General features: G+C 50.2%; 1 protein-coding gene and 1 long non-coding RNA gene across 3 annotated transcripts in view; both read left to right on the top strand.

The window, feature by feature from the left end:
• PSMG1 (proteasome assembly chaperone 1) overlaps window positions 1-17,763 on the top strand; it is a 475,801-nt gene that overhangs the window by 27,582 nt on the left and 430,456 nt on the right. The gene's annotated exons all lie outside the window — the stretch shown is intronic.
• Window positions 1,596-8,054, top strand: LOC145716463 (uncharacterized). Its single transcript, XR_014139107.1, has 3 exons — window positions 1,596-3,245; window positions 4,612-4,763; window positions 5,350-8,054. It is a non-coding gene; the product is annotated as an uncharacterized LOC145716463 (long non-coding RNA).

Genomic DNA, 17,763 nt, shown 5'->3' with positions numbered 1-17,763 from the left:
TTCCGACATATTTTATACTCAGAACAATTCTCTAAGGTAAGTATGTCCTCATTTTTATGATTGAGAAAGCTGCAGAGCAGAGAGGCAGCTGATCCATAATCAGCTATAACTGACAGAGTCCGCATTTGAACTTGGGTTTAGTTAGTCCCAAGCAGAAACCTTTTTTACTGTATCTTTTTGTCTTCTTGGCTACCTGGGCTCTGGCAGGATGCAGAGCAGGAAGGGGATGAACGCACTCACTCTCTGGGCTTACTTCCCTCTGTCGGGGAACCCAACCCCGACCCTCGAGTCTCCCTCCAAGAGGTTGAAACCAGTAGACTCTGAGGTGTCCATGCTGGTCTCCCCGAGGTCCTCACTGTGGAGTCTGAGCGCGCTCATGTTTTCTCCAGGCAGGTACCTAGAGGCAAAGTCACCAACAACACAAGTAGACACGTTGATGTTGGTTTTAACTAAACATGTTGGTATTGCAACTCCTCTAGAGGAAGGACGGTGCCCCCTGGACCCGGGATTACCCGAGCACCTCTCAGGGGTACTGGGGGGTTGGCATTTGGCTGGGGCCAACAGATGAGGCTTGGATGCCATGGAATTGCAAGGAGAGTTTTAGGCCCCGGTTTTTCTGCTCATGAACTGAGAACAGAACCAAGTCACGAAGCAAGCCAATCCACAAATTATTTGTCAAGTTATTTTATGTTTTAATTACTTTACAAATTCAGTGTGTTTGAATGTTGTAGGTACGTTTCTTTACAAAGCTCCCTCTCTCCCTTTTTTTAGAAAAATAAGTAGGGATTTTAAATCTTAGCTTTAATTAATTAATTTTTTAAAAAGATTTTATTTATTTATTTAACAGAGAGAGAGAGACAGCGAGAGAGGGAACACAAGCAGGGGGAGTGGGAGAGGGAGAAGTAGGCTTCCTGCTGAGCAGGGAGCCCGATGCGGGGCTCGATCCCAGGACCCTGGGATCATGACCTGAGCCGAAGGCAAACGCTTTACGACTGAGCCACCCAGGCGCCCCTAAGTCTTAGCTTTTAAAGAAAAGTCTACTTTTGACTTCTGGTGCTTTTGTGAGGGTCTACGTACTTAACGACCATATGCACCTGCCACAATTATCGAGAGTCTTAATTAAGCAAAGTCAGATGAGCAGAAATAGAAGGCACTTCAGGGACGCTCAGAGGAGAGATTTGAGGATCCAGGCCTGACATACAGAACCGATTCTGCCCTTACACAAAGGAAGTCCTCGTTTGGCCACGTTGGGGAGAGAAATGTGACTTGAAGCAGAAGTGGCCAGAGCAGCCCGTTCTCTCTGTATATGGCAAAGTGCATGGATCACAAATAGCCACCGAGTGAGCACATTCACGCAAACACCAAGTGGGAAAAGGGGACATCGCCCCATGTTGGCATCTCACGAGCGCTCTTATCTGTCTCTGAAATGCCTTTGACTTAAATTATATTTTATCTGATATTAATTAGTGGCAACAGCTCTCCTTTGGTTAGTATTTGCTTAGTATACACACATCTTTTTCCTCCTGCATCTCTCGTAAACAGCCTACAACTGGATTTTAAAAGGTGAAATTTTTACCTTTTAAGTGAGGCATTTACTCCATTTGCACTTAATGTAATTGTTATATTTGGATTACTTCTACCATCTTATTTTGTGCTGTCGATGTTCCATTTTTTGTTTTTGGGGGGATCTAACGAGGTTTTCCCTTATGTCATCCCATTTTCCCCCCTCTGGTTTGTAAGTTACACTATCTGTTTTTATTCTTCTAGTGGTTACTTCAGAAATTTACAACATACAAAATTAAGTTATTGTTTAAAGTTAATGAAAACCTTTGTCCTTCTCCTAGACGATACACGGATCTTAGAAAACATTTGGTCTATTCATTCTCTCCCTAATTTATGTGATTAATCGACTGGGCTTTTAGGTGCAAATCTGTACAGATTAAAAAACCCAGTTGTCATTACTATGATTAGCATTTTCTGTAACTGAAGTTCACTGAAGTCTGCCCACTCATTTACCACCTTCTTTGTCCTTCCTTCCTTGCTCTATTGTTCAGACCCTTTTTCTGAAGTCACATTCCTTCTGCGTGAAGTATATTCCTAAGAATTCCCTTTCACGAGATTCTACTAGGGAAGGAAAACCGTCCCGATCAGCTCTGTTCCTGCCAAGAGAGGTTTCAGCTTCACGCAGGGAAGGGCTTCTGTAGGATTCCTGTGTCTCTGCTTTTATGGGCTTATGCTTTTAAATATCCTTTGCTTTCATTTTAATGGGTTCTTGGAAGGGAGGAAAAGAAGACATGCCCAACTGACCATCTTGTTCTGTACAGAACTGCCTGTGTTTATTTCCCCATAAATATTTTGAATGTTACCGTAGTAGGGAAATTTACGTGGAATAAAAGACACACCGCTTCAGTTGACACATAGATGACATTCAATAAAATTCTGTCGAATGAAGCAATTAATGAAGCAAAGTCCCCTGAATAACCTTCTGGGAACATCTTGCCATTGAACGATTTTCCAAAAATTCCCTTCTGAATTTTAAGAAGAAAATGATTAAGATAATATGCAGTGTTAGCTGTAATTTCCCACTATTTTTATTTATTTGTTTGGTCTCTTAAAAATTTTTTTAAATTTTATTTTTTATTTTAAAGATTTTTATTTATTTGTCAGAAAGAGAGAGAGAGCACAAGCAGGGGGAGCGGCAGAGGGAGAGGGAGAAGGAGAGGGAGAGGCAGGCTCCCCGCAGAGCAGGGAGCCCGATGCGGGGCTCGATCCCAGGACCCTGGGATCACAACCTGAGCTTAACCAACTGAGCCACCCAGGTGCCCTACAAAGTGTTTTCACAGACAGTTTCCATATGCTTTCCACAACAGCCTAGAGAGACAGGCAGCAGTTCTTAATTCTATTTACAGGTGATTCAGGCCTTTCGATTTCTAGCCCCAAGCCCTTGCACGGTACTGCTCGGTTCCCCGGTCCAGTGTCCTTAATGTCCCTCTATCAGGACCACAGGCTAATTTTGCTACTTTAGGTGATACTGGATGGTCACTAGTACTGAGAATCTTTCTCTATGACGTTGCGCTGGTCGTGTCTGTTTATTTGTTGCAAGGGTCTTGGTCGGGAAAACAAACCTTCCCCGTTATGCCATGGTTCCAGAAGAGGCTGTATTGATCCAGGTGATGATTTGTTTTCTCAGCCCAAGTGGAGAGCCGCCTGTCCTTTGCCTGTCCTACAGTTGCCAGCTTAAAAAGGTGAGGACCACCGCTTTCTGATATTTGGAAACAAAAAAGTTCAGAGGGACGGTTTTAGGGGTAGTTTCCACGACATGGACATGGCTCTCGCACTGGCTTTGCTTAGGGTAAAATCCAGCCCCAGCTCGCGGCTGTGAGGGTTTGCGGGCATCCCAACAGGACAGCGGCTGACTCGCTACCCTAGGACATTCTTCTCAATGGCTTCTCTGAAGCTCAGGTGACCTGATTGTCCTCTCCCTGTCTCCCTCCTGCCCCCACCGGGCAGACTTCACACTGCTCTCTGGTGTGTTGCAACACCTTTTGTCCTGCATTAGCTCTCAAAGAGGATCTATGTAGGCTTCCGGAGAGCCCTTACCAGCATATTCTCATCAGACAATCACGTGGCTTAGCAGGACGTGGCTAAAAAAAATTGGTGTGGAAGTGAGGCCTTCTTCCTAACAGCATCAGCCCACATACTCGTAAGATCCACTGGGAACTCCGGCGTGAATGCTGGAGGAGTGTTCTGACGTCAGATTTCTCCTTGCCTAGAAGTAAGTGGCTCTGGGTCTGTGGGCTTCCTTCAGGAGTACAAGGGAGTCAAAGGACTTCTGATGTCTCTCCTTGGTCCCTTGGAGCAGTGGTTCCCAATCTTTGCTGCCTGTTCGCATCCAGGGAACTTTTCAAATGCTCAGTGCCCAAGCCACACTTTCGTCTGGTTTCCGGAGGTGGGGCCCGGGGGTCGATGTTGTTTATACCTCCTAGAGAGTGCCAACACGCAGCCGAGGTCCAGAGCCAGTGTGGCCCTCAGGCCTGGAACCCCCCAGGAACTTGTTAGATGAGCACATTCTCAGGCTCACCTGGGCCCACCGAGTCAGACCCCCAGGGCTGGGCCCAGCCATGTTTTAACACCCCCTCCCGATGATGCTCATGCTCGCTCATGTCTAGAAACCACTGCAGAGCATCTCAAACCCTAATAATGCAAACCACATGGGGGATCTTGGCAAAATGCAGATGCAGACTCGGTGGGTCGGGGTGGGCTGCGACCCCGCCTCTCTCACGCGCTCCCAGGTGATGAAGCTGCTACTCCCGGGAAGCCTGAGGGCACAGGTTCCCAGCAATTCTTGGCTTACAGTAGATGCTCAGAAAGACCCAGTCGAATTGGATAAATATTTAGCGAACATGGGGATTACAGGAAGCACGGGACTGTGCCAACAATTACACGTCGTAATCAGGGTAAAAATACCCACAGTGAACTTGCCTTGATAGAAAGTCTTAAAAGTCACTGGGAATGTTTGGAACAGCAGTCTCATGTTACGGCAAAAAATCCAGCAGGTAAGTTATGCGGGCTGGAAGGAATTTACACTTTACCTCTCTTGGGCATTTGCAGTTCACTGATTCGTGGAGCATGTTAAAAAAAATTGGTGTGGAAGTGAGGCCTTCTTCCTAACAGCATCAGCCCACATACTCGTAAGATCCACTGGGAACTCCGGCGTGAATGCTGGAGGAGTGTTCTGACGTCAGATTTCTCCTTGCCTAGAAGTAAGTGGCTCTGGGTCTGTGGGCTTCCTTCAGGAGTACAAGGGAGTCAAAGGGGCCAAGATGTCAGGTCCTATATGACTGCAAGGGGTACAATCTGCAGGTTGTCTTTACCCAGGGGTTAATTTACAGAAATAGGTCCGTGAAAATTGGTCACTAGAGGGCAGTATTGCCCCACAAAGAGGCCCGGTGACCCTGGCATTTACAACCTGCTCTTTCTTAAGTATGTATGGTATCAATGACACTCTTTGTTCTTCCTTCTCCCAGGACCTGTAGGCGATTAAAAACATACCAAAGAAATCAGTATGCATCAGACCTTTTAAAATGTCTGCTGACTGTTTTTAAATATATTTTTAAAGGATTTTATTTCTCTCGCCGTTTTTATGCAATTCTTGCTAGTTATTACCAAAGATTTAAAAAGTGGTCCTTTCCTGGAAGACGCTGATCTTTATCAGCAGATCTGGAACATTCAGCCCTGCAGATATTAATATGCCCAAGTTTAGGAGGGTTTGTTCTCAGGGAGAAGTTGGGTCTCGGGGGAAGCCTGTTGATTCAGAAACTCAATATTGTGTTATTTTGGACGTTTCAGTCGTTTCCTGATTTCTTCTGAGTGGACACTGTGGCAAAGGGACCGAGGTGGCCTCTCCGGGGGGCACGCTGTGACCTCCCTCGTCCGAGCTGGCCTGCCCCCAAGTGTGCACCTCTGTGATCCGGGCCCTGTCACGTCCTCAATGATACTGGCCTGAACGAGTCTCCGCTGGTGACATTTATTAAGACCGAAAAGTGCATGGCTTTTCCCACTGCCCCTTCTAAGGGCACCTGAGGAAAAGTCGCTGGAATGTGAGGGATTTTGCTCAGTCCACAGATCCCCGGGTCTGTGTGTGCTGTTTGCATGGGCGGGCTCGGTTAACAAGGCTTCCTGCCTTGGTTAACTGCTCAGCCCCTGGCTGGGCCACGTCTCCAGATGCCGGGTCGTCCTCGGCTGATATGGTTTCCATATGTGACCCCACGTGCTCTCGGCGGACCCCTCTGAAGAGGTGGGCCCCCCAGGTGCCCTCTTGGGAACAGTAAATTGTCTGCGTCTATTGGGCTTCCTTCCAGGCAGCGTCTCCCCCTCCCACTGGGCCACACTTGAGAGCCATCAAGCCCTCGGCTGGCTCCAGAGGCCACGTCCACATTCGCTAAGGAAGGGGACAAGCCCCCCTTCCCCTCACCGTTCTCTCTGCTGTTTTCCATTCGGCCTGCTGAGGGCGCTCTGCTCTGGGCTGAGATCAAGGCAAGGTTTTCAGCAGGGACTTGATGCTGTTTCGTGAGCGCAGGGGAATGAGAATGAGCACTGTTCGGCGCCAGGCGCAGTGTCAAGCCCTGGGGACCCACAGGTGGACACAGAGGCCCCCACCCACCCTGCGCTCCGGGAGCCTGCAATCCCCCGGGCTCCCCCTTCTATAACTAAGGCCAGAACGGCTCTGCTCGGGGTGCGCAGCCACGGGAGGGCTGGTGGATCCCAGTGGTGGGTGACCCACTGGGCAGGAGAGTTCAGATTCCAGCCCAATGTGAGTCCTGGGTCCATCTCAGCCCAGCGTGGCCACGGAACATGGGCCTGTGGCCTCTCGGCTCTGTTCCACTTGGCAACTCCCGGCCGACCTGATTCCCAGCTCCTGGCCTGTGCTGTGGCCACGAAGAAGAGTGGGCTGGCCACAGGATGCAGTGGGCTTGTGGCCCCAGGCGGGTTGTCTCCCAGACCCTCAGCCTGGGAAGGGGTCCCGATGGGTTCTGTAAGCTCACCATCGGGGGAAGAGGAGGTGTGGCGGGCGGCTGAGGGCAGGGATGTGTCAGCTGGAAGCGCGCTGGGATCCAAGTTCAGAACATCTGACCGCAGAGGTGGAAACAAATAGGGATGAGTAGTCATATATATACATATTTAAATTAGTAGCCTAGTTTTTTTTTTTTTAAGATTTTATTTATTTATTTGAGAGAGAGAGAGCAAGAGCACGAGCAGGGGGAGGGACAGAGGGAGAGGAAGAAGCAGGCTCCCCCTTGAGCAGGGAGCCTGATGCGGGGCTCAATCCCAGGACCCCGGGATCATGACCTGAGCCGAAGGCAGACGCTTAACGACTGAGCCACCCAGGTGCCCCCCAGTAGGCTACTTTAAAGAGCAGTTTTAGGTTCACAGCAAAATTTCGTAGGAGATACAGAGGCCTCCCATCTACCCCTCCCCCCACGGGACCTCCCCCCTACCCCCGTGGAAACGCCCACTGCTGTGGTGCGTGGGTTACGATCGAAGAACATGCACTGACACATAACCACCCAGAGTCGATCAGCAGGCATCCGGGCTCCCTGTTGGTTGTGTACGTTCTGTGTAAGCGCAGGTTTCCACCATCATAGTGTCCTCCAGAGGGGTTCACTGCCCCACCAGCCGTCTGTGCTCTGCCTGTCATCCCCGGGAAACCCCCGGTGGTGTTACTGTCTCCACACACTTCTTTCCGGAATGTCAAATAGTTGGAATCAGGCAGCGTGCGCCCTTTTCAGATCAGTTCTTTCACTCTGCGGTGCGCATTTACGTTTCCCGTGTCTTTTCATGGCTTACGCCTGCTTTCTTTTGTGCTGCATTAACTGGGTCGTCATATTTATCGAGAGGTCTGGAGCGGGGCGGTCGTGGGCTTCAGGGGCTCAGGGGCTGCTCGTCTCAGCCCCCGGGACCTGCAGAGGCTGCTGAGCTGGGGGAAGAGGGTCGGGGCAGAGGGGAGAGTGCTGCCAGCCAGCGCTGTCCGCTTTGTGCAGGAGAGAAGGGTTTCTAGAAGACCCTGCAGGGAACGTCCACGTCCATCTCATCGGCCAGAGCTGGGCCGTGTGGCCGCACTGGGTGGCAGAGGGGACAGGTCAGGCCCGGCCCCCCTCCGCACTAGGTAGGGCTTACCCTGCATGCTTCTGCGAACGTCAGGGGTCTACTTGCAGAGCAGTGTGTGAGTGTGTGTGAGCTTGTGAGTGTGTTTGCGTGTGTGTGTGTGTGTCAAGTGGGCGTTGGGGAGATCATGGAAGTTTGTCAACCACAAAGCTCAATAAAAAGACTGTCGTCATGGCAGGAAATGGAATGAGCTGGGGGGGAGCGGCGAGCTCCCTCCCCTGGAGGTGGCTAGGAACGGGTGGTGGTGCTGTGGTGGGATGCAGGCCGCCCGGAGGGCACCGGGGAAGTTCAGAAGGGCAGCTCCGGAGCACTGTGGGCTCAGGGAACTGATGAAGGGGGAGGGGTTTGGCTTAGGCCTTGAAGGCTGGGGAGAATTCTTTTAAAGTAGCTATTTTTTTTTTTTAAAGATTTTATTTATTTATTTGAGAGAGAGAGAATGAGAGACAGAGAGCATGAGAGGGAGGAGGGTCAGAGGGGGAAGCAGACCCCCTGCCGAGCAGGGAGCCCGATGCGGGACTCGATCCCGGGACTCCAGGATCATGACCTGAGCCGAAGGCAGTCGCTTAACCAACTGAGCCACCCAGGCGCCCTAAAGTAGCTATTTTACACTAAATTCTACCTCTGAAACTGATGAAAAAATTATAATACAATAAAAAATAAGAGAAAGTAGCTGTTTTATTCTATCAGAGCATCCAAGACTGCACATCACCCTTTATTTCCCACTTGCACCATCTTCTCTAGCAACCCCGGTTCTGGGCTCCGTAAGGCTTCCCTTGCAGCTGGGGGCGGGCGAGGGCAGGTGAAGGGAAGCGTGAAATGCGACTTCGGAGTTGTGCCCTCTGAGGGGACGGACCCCCCTCCCGCTTTCCTCCCCCCCAGCGCCTGCCATGGGGCCAGGGTGGCGCTGAGCCATTGTGGTGGCCGTGGCTGAAGCCACCCCGGGAGTGGGGGGGCCCACGGCAGAGAGAGACAGTCTTGGTGACTGTGGACCCAGCACCCGCAAGCTTACGTCAGAGAAAGGACAACCTTTCTGGTTTAAACCGGTATTCCTGGGGCTCCAGCTCTGCCAAAGCCATCAGCCTCTGTTGTAATTCATAATCAAGTTTTCAGTGTCTCCTGAAAGCTCCTTTATTCATACTTACCTAAATCAATGTTTGCACAGCCTTGCAGTGTTAAAGAACCATTTATCCTTCCTTTTTTAAGAAGAGGGTTTTCTGCGTTATCACTGGATGCTGGTCATTTTTGCGGGGAGCCTGAATCTCCCTGTGGCATCAGCCTCTCTGGCCGGGGTGGTGGGATGTGAGGGGATGCTTTCCTTTAGTCCCTGGACCCTTCCCTCAGGTAGGCTCCTAGTTGTCTCTGGGAAGGGATGGGATGGCAGAAAGAGCAAAACTGGACTCAGGTCTGGGCTTTTGGTTTTCTAAAGGCCAAGAGCCGCTGAGCAGGACCACGAGTGGGGACGCAGGTGGTAGGGAGGCACCTGCTGAGGGGCCAAGGGGGATGGCGCAGCAGGACTACGGGGGGAGGGCCCCCCCTCTCAAGCGGCAGCAGGGACAGATGACCTGCAGCCCCTCCCCAGCACCTAGGAGCTAGGCAGGTCCTCTGGAACCCAGCAGCCCCTCAGGACAGTGGGGGGCCCGGGTTTGACTCAGTTCCAGTTTCTGCCATTGATAGGGTGAAGGCTCCCGGTGGAAATCGTGCTGAGCAGTGAATGCTCACCCATCTGCATCTCTGGTGGAGAGTTGTATCAGCCATACAAGCATTTGCAGACATCCTTTCTGGGTCGGGCCAAATACCAGGCATTGCAGGTTCAAAAAATGTTGCAGATACAAAGATGCATGAGACACCGGTCTCTTCATTCCAGCTTCCTGTCCCCTGCTCTAGACATTGGGTCCCTAGGAGGCCACGTTTGAAGGCCCCAATGCTACTTGGTTGTTCTGAAACATACTGGTATTTTATAAATATTATTGCAAGTGCAACATCTTTAGGACCAAAGTATGGCCTTCCTTTGCTGGTGGCGATTTTTCAAAGAATTTTTTTTGCTAGCAACTACCCACTTTGCATAGGGCTCCTGGCCCAGAGTGGCCAGCAAAGGAACTCCCTGCACGTCTTTGGGATTTCCCAAGATTTAGCTTCTGTGTGAGAGGAAGGTGACTTTAAGCGAATGGATCCTACTGACATAATCGTAATTTTCTGTTTGGAAGTAACCACACGGTAACAAACCTCCGAGGCCACAAAAAGCTGTGTCCTGTACAAGGAAGGCAGAAAGAGCATGGAGTACACTGTACCATTGACTACACGTGGGGGATGCTGATTTTGCACCAAAAGAAGAGCTTTCTGTGAAATGTTATTGCTTATCTTAGAGCCATACTAAGGATCGTATATCAAAGGGTGAAAATAATTTGCTGAAATCCTACTTCTTCCCCTTAAAAAGTCACTGATGAGCGAAATTGTGAACAAATAGCTTTTCAAGCAAGTCAGCAGCAAAATAGGTTATATAACCAAGTCACCGTGACCGTGAAGAAAACCTTCTTCCCAGATGGGATGCTTGGCCGTAATCACATGAGTTATCTTAGGAGATACCGTGGATGGAATTTTATATAACCTTGCATGGGGAAGGTCTTTCGTGGCACGGCATAAATCAGGACAAAATTCAGAAGCTGTAAAGGAAAATATTGATAAATTTCACTTCACACAAATTGAAAGCTTCTGCATGTCAAGAATACCATAAACAAATTTAAAATACCAACCACGAAAGAACCATCCAATTAAAATATGAAGCCAATCTTCAACCTAGCAATTTCCCACTGCTAAGAAAAATATTTGGAGTCGTGGTGGAGGCTGGTAGCTGGTTGCCCTCTGAAGTCTAGTGCTTTCTCTCACCGTCATGGAATTCTAAGGGGGCCCCCTGACAGAACCCTGGGTGGTGCCCCAGTCCTTGGATCCTGCTGTTCCATAGCCTCCTCCCCTTGGGTGCGGGCGGGGCATGTGCTTCCAAGCAGGAGAATATGGCAAAGGTCGTGGGCCATCCGTGACGGTGTGTATGTATTATGTACATAAGACCGTAGCACCCATTCTTGCTGAAGTCCCTCTCTCTCTTTTGTTGGCTTTGAGTTAATCCCATAGGACGAGGGGCTGAGGGTGGCTTCTAGGAGCCGAGGGAAGCTTCTGATGGATCACCAGCAAGACACGGAAGCCTTCAGCTCTACAACTACGAGACACTGAATTCTGCCAACGACCAGAGTGAGTTTGGAGGCGGCTCTTTCCCCAGCTGAGCCCTGGCTGGGGAAGCAGCCCTGGCCAACACCTTAACGTCAGCCCTGTCGAGGACCTAGTCCAGCTGTGCGCAAGCTCCGGACCCCCAGAAACTGTGAGAAAAGCAATGTTTAGTTTTAATTTGCTACGTTGGTAGTGATATCGTTAGGCAGAATAGGGAGCGGATGCATTGCATCTCTCTGCCTTCCTTAGATGCCATCATCGGATTAAGTTATAACCCATGGAATGTGAACAGAAGATACGCAGATGGCCACTAGGGAAACGCACACCCAAACCACAACGAGATACCACCCCCTACGCATTAAGATGGTTACCATAAAAAACCCATCATAACAAGTGTTGGCGAGGATGTGGAGAAGTTGGACCCATCCTGCACTGTCGGTGGGAACGTAAAATAGCGCAGCCACTCTGGAAGATGATATGGTGGTTTCTCCAAAAAAAATTGAACATAGAGTTACCATATGACCCAGCAGTTCCACTTTTGCGAATATACCCAAAAGAATCGAAAAGAGGGTGTTAAAGAGATATTTGTAGACCCATGTCCATAGTAGTGTTATTCCTAATAGTTAAAAGGCGGAAGCCATCCAAGTGTTGACCAGCACATGAGTGGATAAGCAAAATGTAGACCATACAGACAATGGAATATTATTCAGCCTTAAGAAGGAAGGACATTCTGACATCTGCTCCAACAAGGGTGAACCTTGAGGACATGATGCTCAGTGACATCGGCCAGACACAAGAGGGCAGATACTGTCTGATTCCACTTCCCTGAGGTCCCTAGAGCAGCCAGATTCATAGGGACAGACAGTGTGACGGTGGGATCCAGGGGCTGGGGGAGGAGGCGTCAGTATTTAATGGGGACACTGGAGACGGATGGCAGTGGTGGCGACTACAGGACAGTGTGAATGTACTTAGTGCCCCTGAACTGTACACTAAAAATGGTTAAGATGGTGATTTTCGCTGTATGTATTTTATCACAATAAAAATAAAGCAAAAAAAAAAAAAAAGGAACTTGCAAAATCAATGGGTATATGGTGCCATCCCATTGCATAAAAATATGTATGTTTGCTTGTTGCATGAGTAAGGAATTTCTGAAAGAATACACAGACAACGGACCGTGGGGAGACCTCCTCTCGCATTGCATTGCACACCTTCTGGTGTGGTTTGCAATGTTAGTTTGTAATGTGCATGTCTTACTTTTTAAATTTAAAGCCAGTCATCAACAAGCAGACTGCATTTCCTCCCATTCTGGTTCCTGACGCTCCTCTGGGGACCGTCGCTTAGGGTAATGCTGGTTCCTCACGTCGGGTTCTGGGGAGACGTTTGGAGCTGTTTGGTTTTGGTTCTTCTAGAAAACTTTTTTTCTCCCCCCGAAGGATAACATTTAATTCTTCAAAAGCAGAACAGCCAGAGTAAAATTTGAAATTTAGTTGGATTGTATTTGAATGATTTGAATCAATAAGTAAACACAGTTATTGAAAGAGCCTTTGGGGTTTTTAAAACACCAAATAGAGCCACAATCTAGAAGGCATTTGGCAAAAAAATACACAGAATTCCTCATTTGTAGAGACTGTCTTCTACCTGTTTTGTGTGTCCCATGGCATCTGGTAAATTCTATGCAATATTAAGTAAATGCTTAATCACTCCATGGCGGGCAGAAACAATTTTCATGGCTAATTTCGACCATAACAGATCATGTGAGCTGTTCATTTCGATGGTGCTGACCTTTTAATCATCAATCTCATAGTTAAAAATAATTAAATTACCCAATTAGGCAAAAGGAATGTTGAACAAGACATTACCCTCAGGGGAAAAAGGGACTATGCAGAGATGTGTTTTCATCGCCTTGAATAGGTCCACGTACAAAGATCTGGATGTGGATGCACTTACAAATCCCAACAAGTGGCCCGGAGAGGTGAAGGAGGGGCGGGTCCACTGGGGAACACAGCGGCTCCCACCAGTTGATAAGGGAAGTATTAAAAGAGGCATGTAAGCCCCGGAAAAATTCATGCTCTCATTCTTTGAGAGACATAGTTGCCCCGCAGCTTTGTTCTTTTCCATACAGGCAAAATGCATGTGCATTATAATAGAGTTCTTACGATTTTTTCATTCCAAATTTTTAGCTAAAGCACCCATTTGTTTAAAAGCGGTACTAATTTACACCCCAGCTGAGCGCTGAAGGGAGGGCTTGTCAATCTCATGCTGTTGGCATTTTGTGCGGGGTCACCCTGGGCACTGGAGGATCTCGAGCAGCACGTCTGGTCTCACCCACGAGGGGCAGTAGCATCCTTCCCCAGTTGTGCCAACCAAAAACGTCTCCAGACATCGCCACGCGTCCTCTTGGGGGCCACATCGTCCCCGGCTGGGAACCCGGGCTTAGAGGGCGAGGCCGGAGTGCGCGCAACGCCCGCCCCTCTATGCACCTGGGAGCCAGCTGGTGGTGACCTTCCTCCAAGCCCACCGGCAGGCTCTGACCGTCTCCTGCAAGAGTCCGTCCCTCCTGGGGCTCCTGTGTCATCCTCCTGGGCGGGCAAGGGCTCTATGTGTCTGCACAAGGAGCAGGAATAGGCCCCGCAGCAACCGTGGGGCTGAGGGTTGCAGGGGCTCGGCGGAGCGGACTGCCGGACCGATTCCCTGAGTGACTGGCGGGCTCACGCGCCTGTGCGGGGCGGGGGTCCAGGGGTGCCAGGCTCACCAGCCCTCGGAGCCGCTCCCCTTAGCGATCGGCTGCGTGGGTATGATTTCAGCCCGCATTCCCCGACCACTGATGAAGCTTAGCATCTTTTCAAATGCTTTACTTGTATAATGAGACAAAAAGTAAAGACAGATGCCCACATACGTGGGTGCCCGTGTGTGTCAAAGGAGGCGTTCTGTACAAAGGGGGGGGTAGGCGCATCCCGGGGGGCGTTGAGCGCTCCCAGCCGACGGGTGGCCTGGTCAGCACCGCCAAGGGCAGCCCCGACCCTCCAGGTCCAAGTGAGACATGGGCCACTCCTCTGCTCCCTCTGCCTGGCATGATGCCAACCACTGGCCGCTCCCTTTACACCTCAGATTGGGAACTAGCGCAACCGAGGAGCCTCTAGGTGGCACTGAGTCCTAGAGGTTTAGGAAGTGCCGCCGGCCCAGGCCCAGCTGCCTGCACCGTGACCGGACTTTGACCTGCTTTGCAAACAGAGCCCCACCCTGCACCTGGTTTAGAAATGCTTCGGGAGGGTTCTACAGGCCAGGGGTGGGGAGAGACTCCTCCCTGACAGATGCAAGTGTGTGCGTGCACGCGCATGAGTGGTGTGCCATGTGGGGTGTGTGTGTGTGTGTGTGTGTGTGTGTCGGAGGGGCGAGAGCACGGTGGGCTCTCGGGGAAGAGTGGGTTCTTGCTGGAGATTAAGACGTTGTGTCACAATCTCCTAGAAGACAACAGTTCACCCGCAGGACACACACAACGCACACACACGTTTTCAAGTACAAAAGTCAGAAGTCACAGAGAGATACACAGTGTAAAGCAAGTGTCCCTTTCACTTTGTCCCAGCCTCTACTCCCCTTGGCCGCAGTGGACGTCATTTAAGCACAGTGACAGGGAATGTATGTAGTGTGTGTGTGTGTGTGTGTGTGTGTGTCTGCACGCACGCGCACGCGGTGGTCGGAGAGGTGGTCCTACGCGCACACGAGGAACAGCTTCTGCCTCCCGGGCTCCCTTCGGCGCTGCGGGCTCCTCACGCTATAGAAGCTTTCTTGCCGCCACCACAGAGTGGGGGACGTTCTGGAAGGTTCCTCCCTGCCCAGCACTGAGGCACATACATTGGTTGCCTTGGCATCGATTCTAAAGTTGGCTGTTTCCAGATTTGGGCGGGGGCCCTCCAAAAGGGACCCCCCTTCCCTCGAAAATGCAGTTGTTTCTTTGCGCTATTGTTTCCTTTTCCTTTGTGGTTGCTTTTTTTTTTTTTTAATGGGAAAATATCATAACTATACTCAGAAATACATGCTGATTCTTCAGCATGTATTTTTACCCCTAAATTACTTGAGAAACAAAAGGTCAAATGTCTTTAATTAGAGCTTCCATTGTATCATTTTCATTTGTTTCCCAGCAGGATGAGGGCCAGCTGGTGGCGGGGGGCAGGGGTCTGGGCTCCCAGCTCGGGTGTGGACAGGCAGACCTCGAGTTGGGCACTTTCTCCCTGGAACACAGATCTTTTGTGTGTGTGTGTGTTTGTGGGCGTGTGCACATGGGTGTGCATATGTGTGTTTTAGAAGGTCGGATACCATTTTGGGGGAATGACAGTGAGGTTGGGGAAGGAGCTCCCCCCATCCTCCAGCCTCCCCCACATGCTCTTTTGTAGACCATGAGCCTGGAAGCAATGCTGGTTGAAACTTTCGTGCAATTCTTGGATTACGTGACATCTTTTGGCCGAAGTTTGGGCGAGTCTTCTGTTCCTCTGGCATCTTTAGTTTTGACAGATCGGCTGACTGGAGTTCATGAAGAGATGTCTACATGTGTGCAGTTTGCCAGAAATAAGCTGGTTCCATTTTCCTATAGTGAAATACGCAAGAGTCTCTGGAGATGACTGTCTCTTTGCGCCCACAGTGAGACCCACTGCTTGGGAGAGAGGGCTGTCCCCCAACTCTTCTCAGCCTCAGGTCATCGTCCTGACGACACTGATGGCCCCTGGTGGCCTCTCTCAGAGTGTGACATGGCTCAGAGCGTCTCTGTGCAGAAGAAGTCTGTAGCCCCGAGTAACTCCCTGAACCGCCCCACGTCTCTGCGAGCTCGTCTTTAAAACAAGGATGATGGTGACCCTCGGGGACTGCTCGCTTCCATCTGCCTGGCTACTGCCTGAAGTGCGGGCCACATGGCCAGTGCCAGGAGCCCCGCCGCTCAGCTCCTTTGTCCTCCGGGGTGACCTGGGGAGCCCTGATAGCCTTCCATGGAAATCCCAGGCCACCTGCTCAGGAGAGCCAGGCATGTCTGAGTCACAAGGCAGCTTCCCCCGCTGGGTACTGAGTCATTTTTAACCAGCCCTCATGACTGGCAAACTCTTGTCATCATCCCGTATTCATGGAAGTGAGCAGGTGCGGGAGGACCGGCCTGGAGGGGAGGCGCACAGGCCGAGGGCGGGTGGTCCTGCGGGCCAATGGGCCAGCGTTAGCATCCCGACCCTGTGTCTGCACCCTGGGCGGTCAGATGTGCTCAGTGGGGAAGAAAGACAGCAGAGTTGCTGGGAGTCGGGGCCCTTCGGAACCAGCCAGAGTGCCTTCCCAGACGCTGAGCTTTGGGTCCCTGTAAAAGACCACCATGATGGGACGCTTGGGTGGCTCAGTCGGTGAAGCGTCTGCCTTTGGCTCAGGTCAGGATCCTGGGGTTGTGCGATTGAGTCCCACATCGGGCTCCCTGCTCAGCAGGGAGCCTGCTTCTTCCTTGGCTGCTCCCCCTGCTTGTGCTCTCTTTCTCTGTCATATAAGTAAATAAAACCTTAAAAAAAAAAAGAGATGACCATTATAAACTTGGCCAATTTCATAAAACTCAACCAACCAGATATTCAACTTTTTTTTTCCAGAAATGTTTCCAGTTTTATTGAGATATAATTGACATAGAACATTCTGTAAGTGTAAGTTTTATAAGTTTTAACCTTTTGATTTCATACGTTTATTTTTTTAATTTAAATTCAATTAATTAACATATAGTGTATTATTAGTTTCAGAGGTAGAGTTCAGTGAAAAATTCTCAACTCTGATCAACCACTCTCTGACTTCAGAATCTCTTGCTGTGTTGGTTAGATTATCTCCTTGATGGGGCGCCTGGTGGCTCAGTCGTTGAGCATCTGCCTTCGGCTCAGGTCATGATCCCGGGGTCCTGGGATCGAGCCCCGCATGGGGCTCCTTGCTCCGCGGGGAACCTGCTTCTCCCTCTCCCACTCCCCCTGCTTGTGTTCCCCCTCTCGCTGTCTTTCTCTCTCTGCCAAATAAATAAATAAAAATCTTAAAAAAAAAAAGATTATCTCCTTGAGGGCTAATTTATTTACCTCTCCTGTTCCGTCTTTGGCACCAGCTTGCTTCCCGAGTGGCAGCACGGTCCTCTTCGGGTCCCTTTCTTGTGTCACGTGATGTGCTGGAGATTGCTCACGGACCTGGAGCCAGATCGCTGGGTCTGAGCCCTGAGGCTTCAGGGACCTGCAGGGATATGCCCTCCCCCCACCTCCCTCGGGGGTTTGGAGGTTAAACTAAAATCAGTCTGCATGAGACTGAGAAAACCCGCCACGTATTCTGCAAAACGAACGACGCTCTTCCCTTCCAGCGCTGAGCTCAGGGTTTCTCTGTTGCTAGATTTTCCAGTTGGTTCCTTCTGGCTGTGCTTATACTCGGTGCTGTAGCTTACAGTTTTTTGGTTTTTTTTTTTTTTTTTTTTGGTTATCCTTAACTAATGTTATTTTTTAGTAGTTTTAGCTTTACAGAAAAGTGAGCAAAACTTGCGCACAGAGCTCCCATATGCCTTTGCGCTCCCCCAGCAGTTCCCCCTGTACTAACATCTTGCCCACGTGTGCTGCGTCTGTTCCAGCTGATGGGCCACTGGTTATTAGCCCAAGTTCCCCGATTTCACTAGGGTTCACTCTTTGTGTCGAACTTTCTTTTTCTTTTTTTTTTTTTAAAGATTTTATTTATTTATTTATTGGAGAGTGAGCGAGAGAGAAACAGCATGAGAGAGGAGAGGGTCAGAGGGAGAAGCAGGCTCCCCACTGAGCAGGGAGCCCGATGCGGGACTCGATCCCAGGACCCTGGGATCATGACCTGAGCCGAAGGCAGTCGCTTAACCAACTGAGCCACCCAGGCGCC

This window comes from Leptonychotes weddellii, chromosome 1 (genome assembly GCF_054177405.1).
Source record: "Leptonychotes weddellii isolate Sample4059 chromosome 1, ASM5417740v2, whole genome shotgun sequence".
In the NCBI taxonomy this organism is placed as follows: Eukaryota; Metazoa; Chordata; class Mammalia; order Carnivora; family Phocidae; genus Leptonychotes; species Leptonychotes weddellii.
Note: the sequence above shows the minus strand (reverse complement) of the source record. Positions and strands in the feature narration are given on the sequence as shown.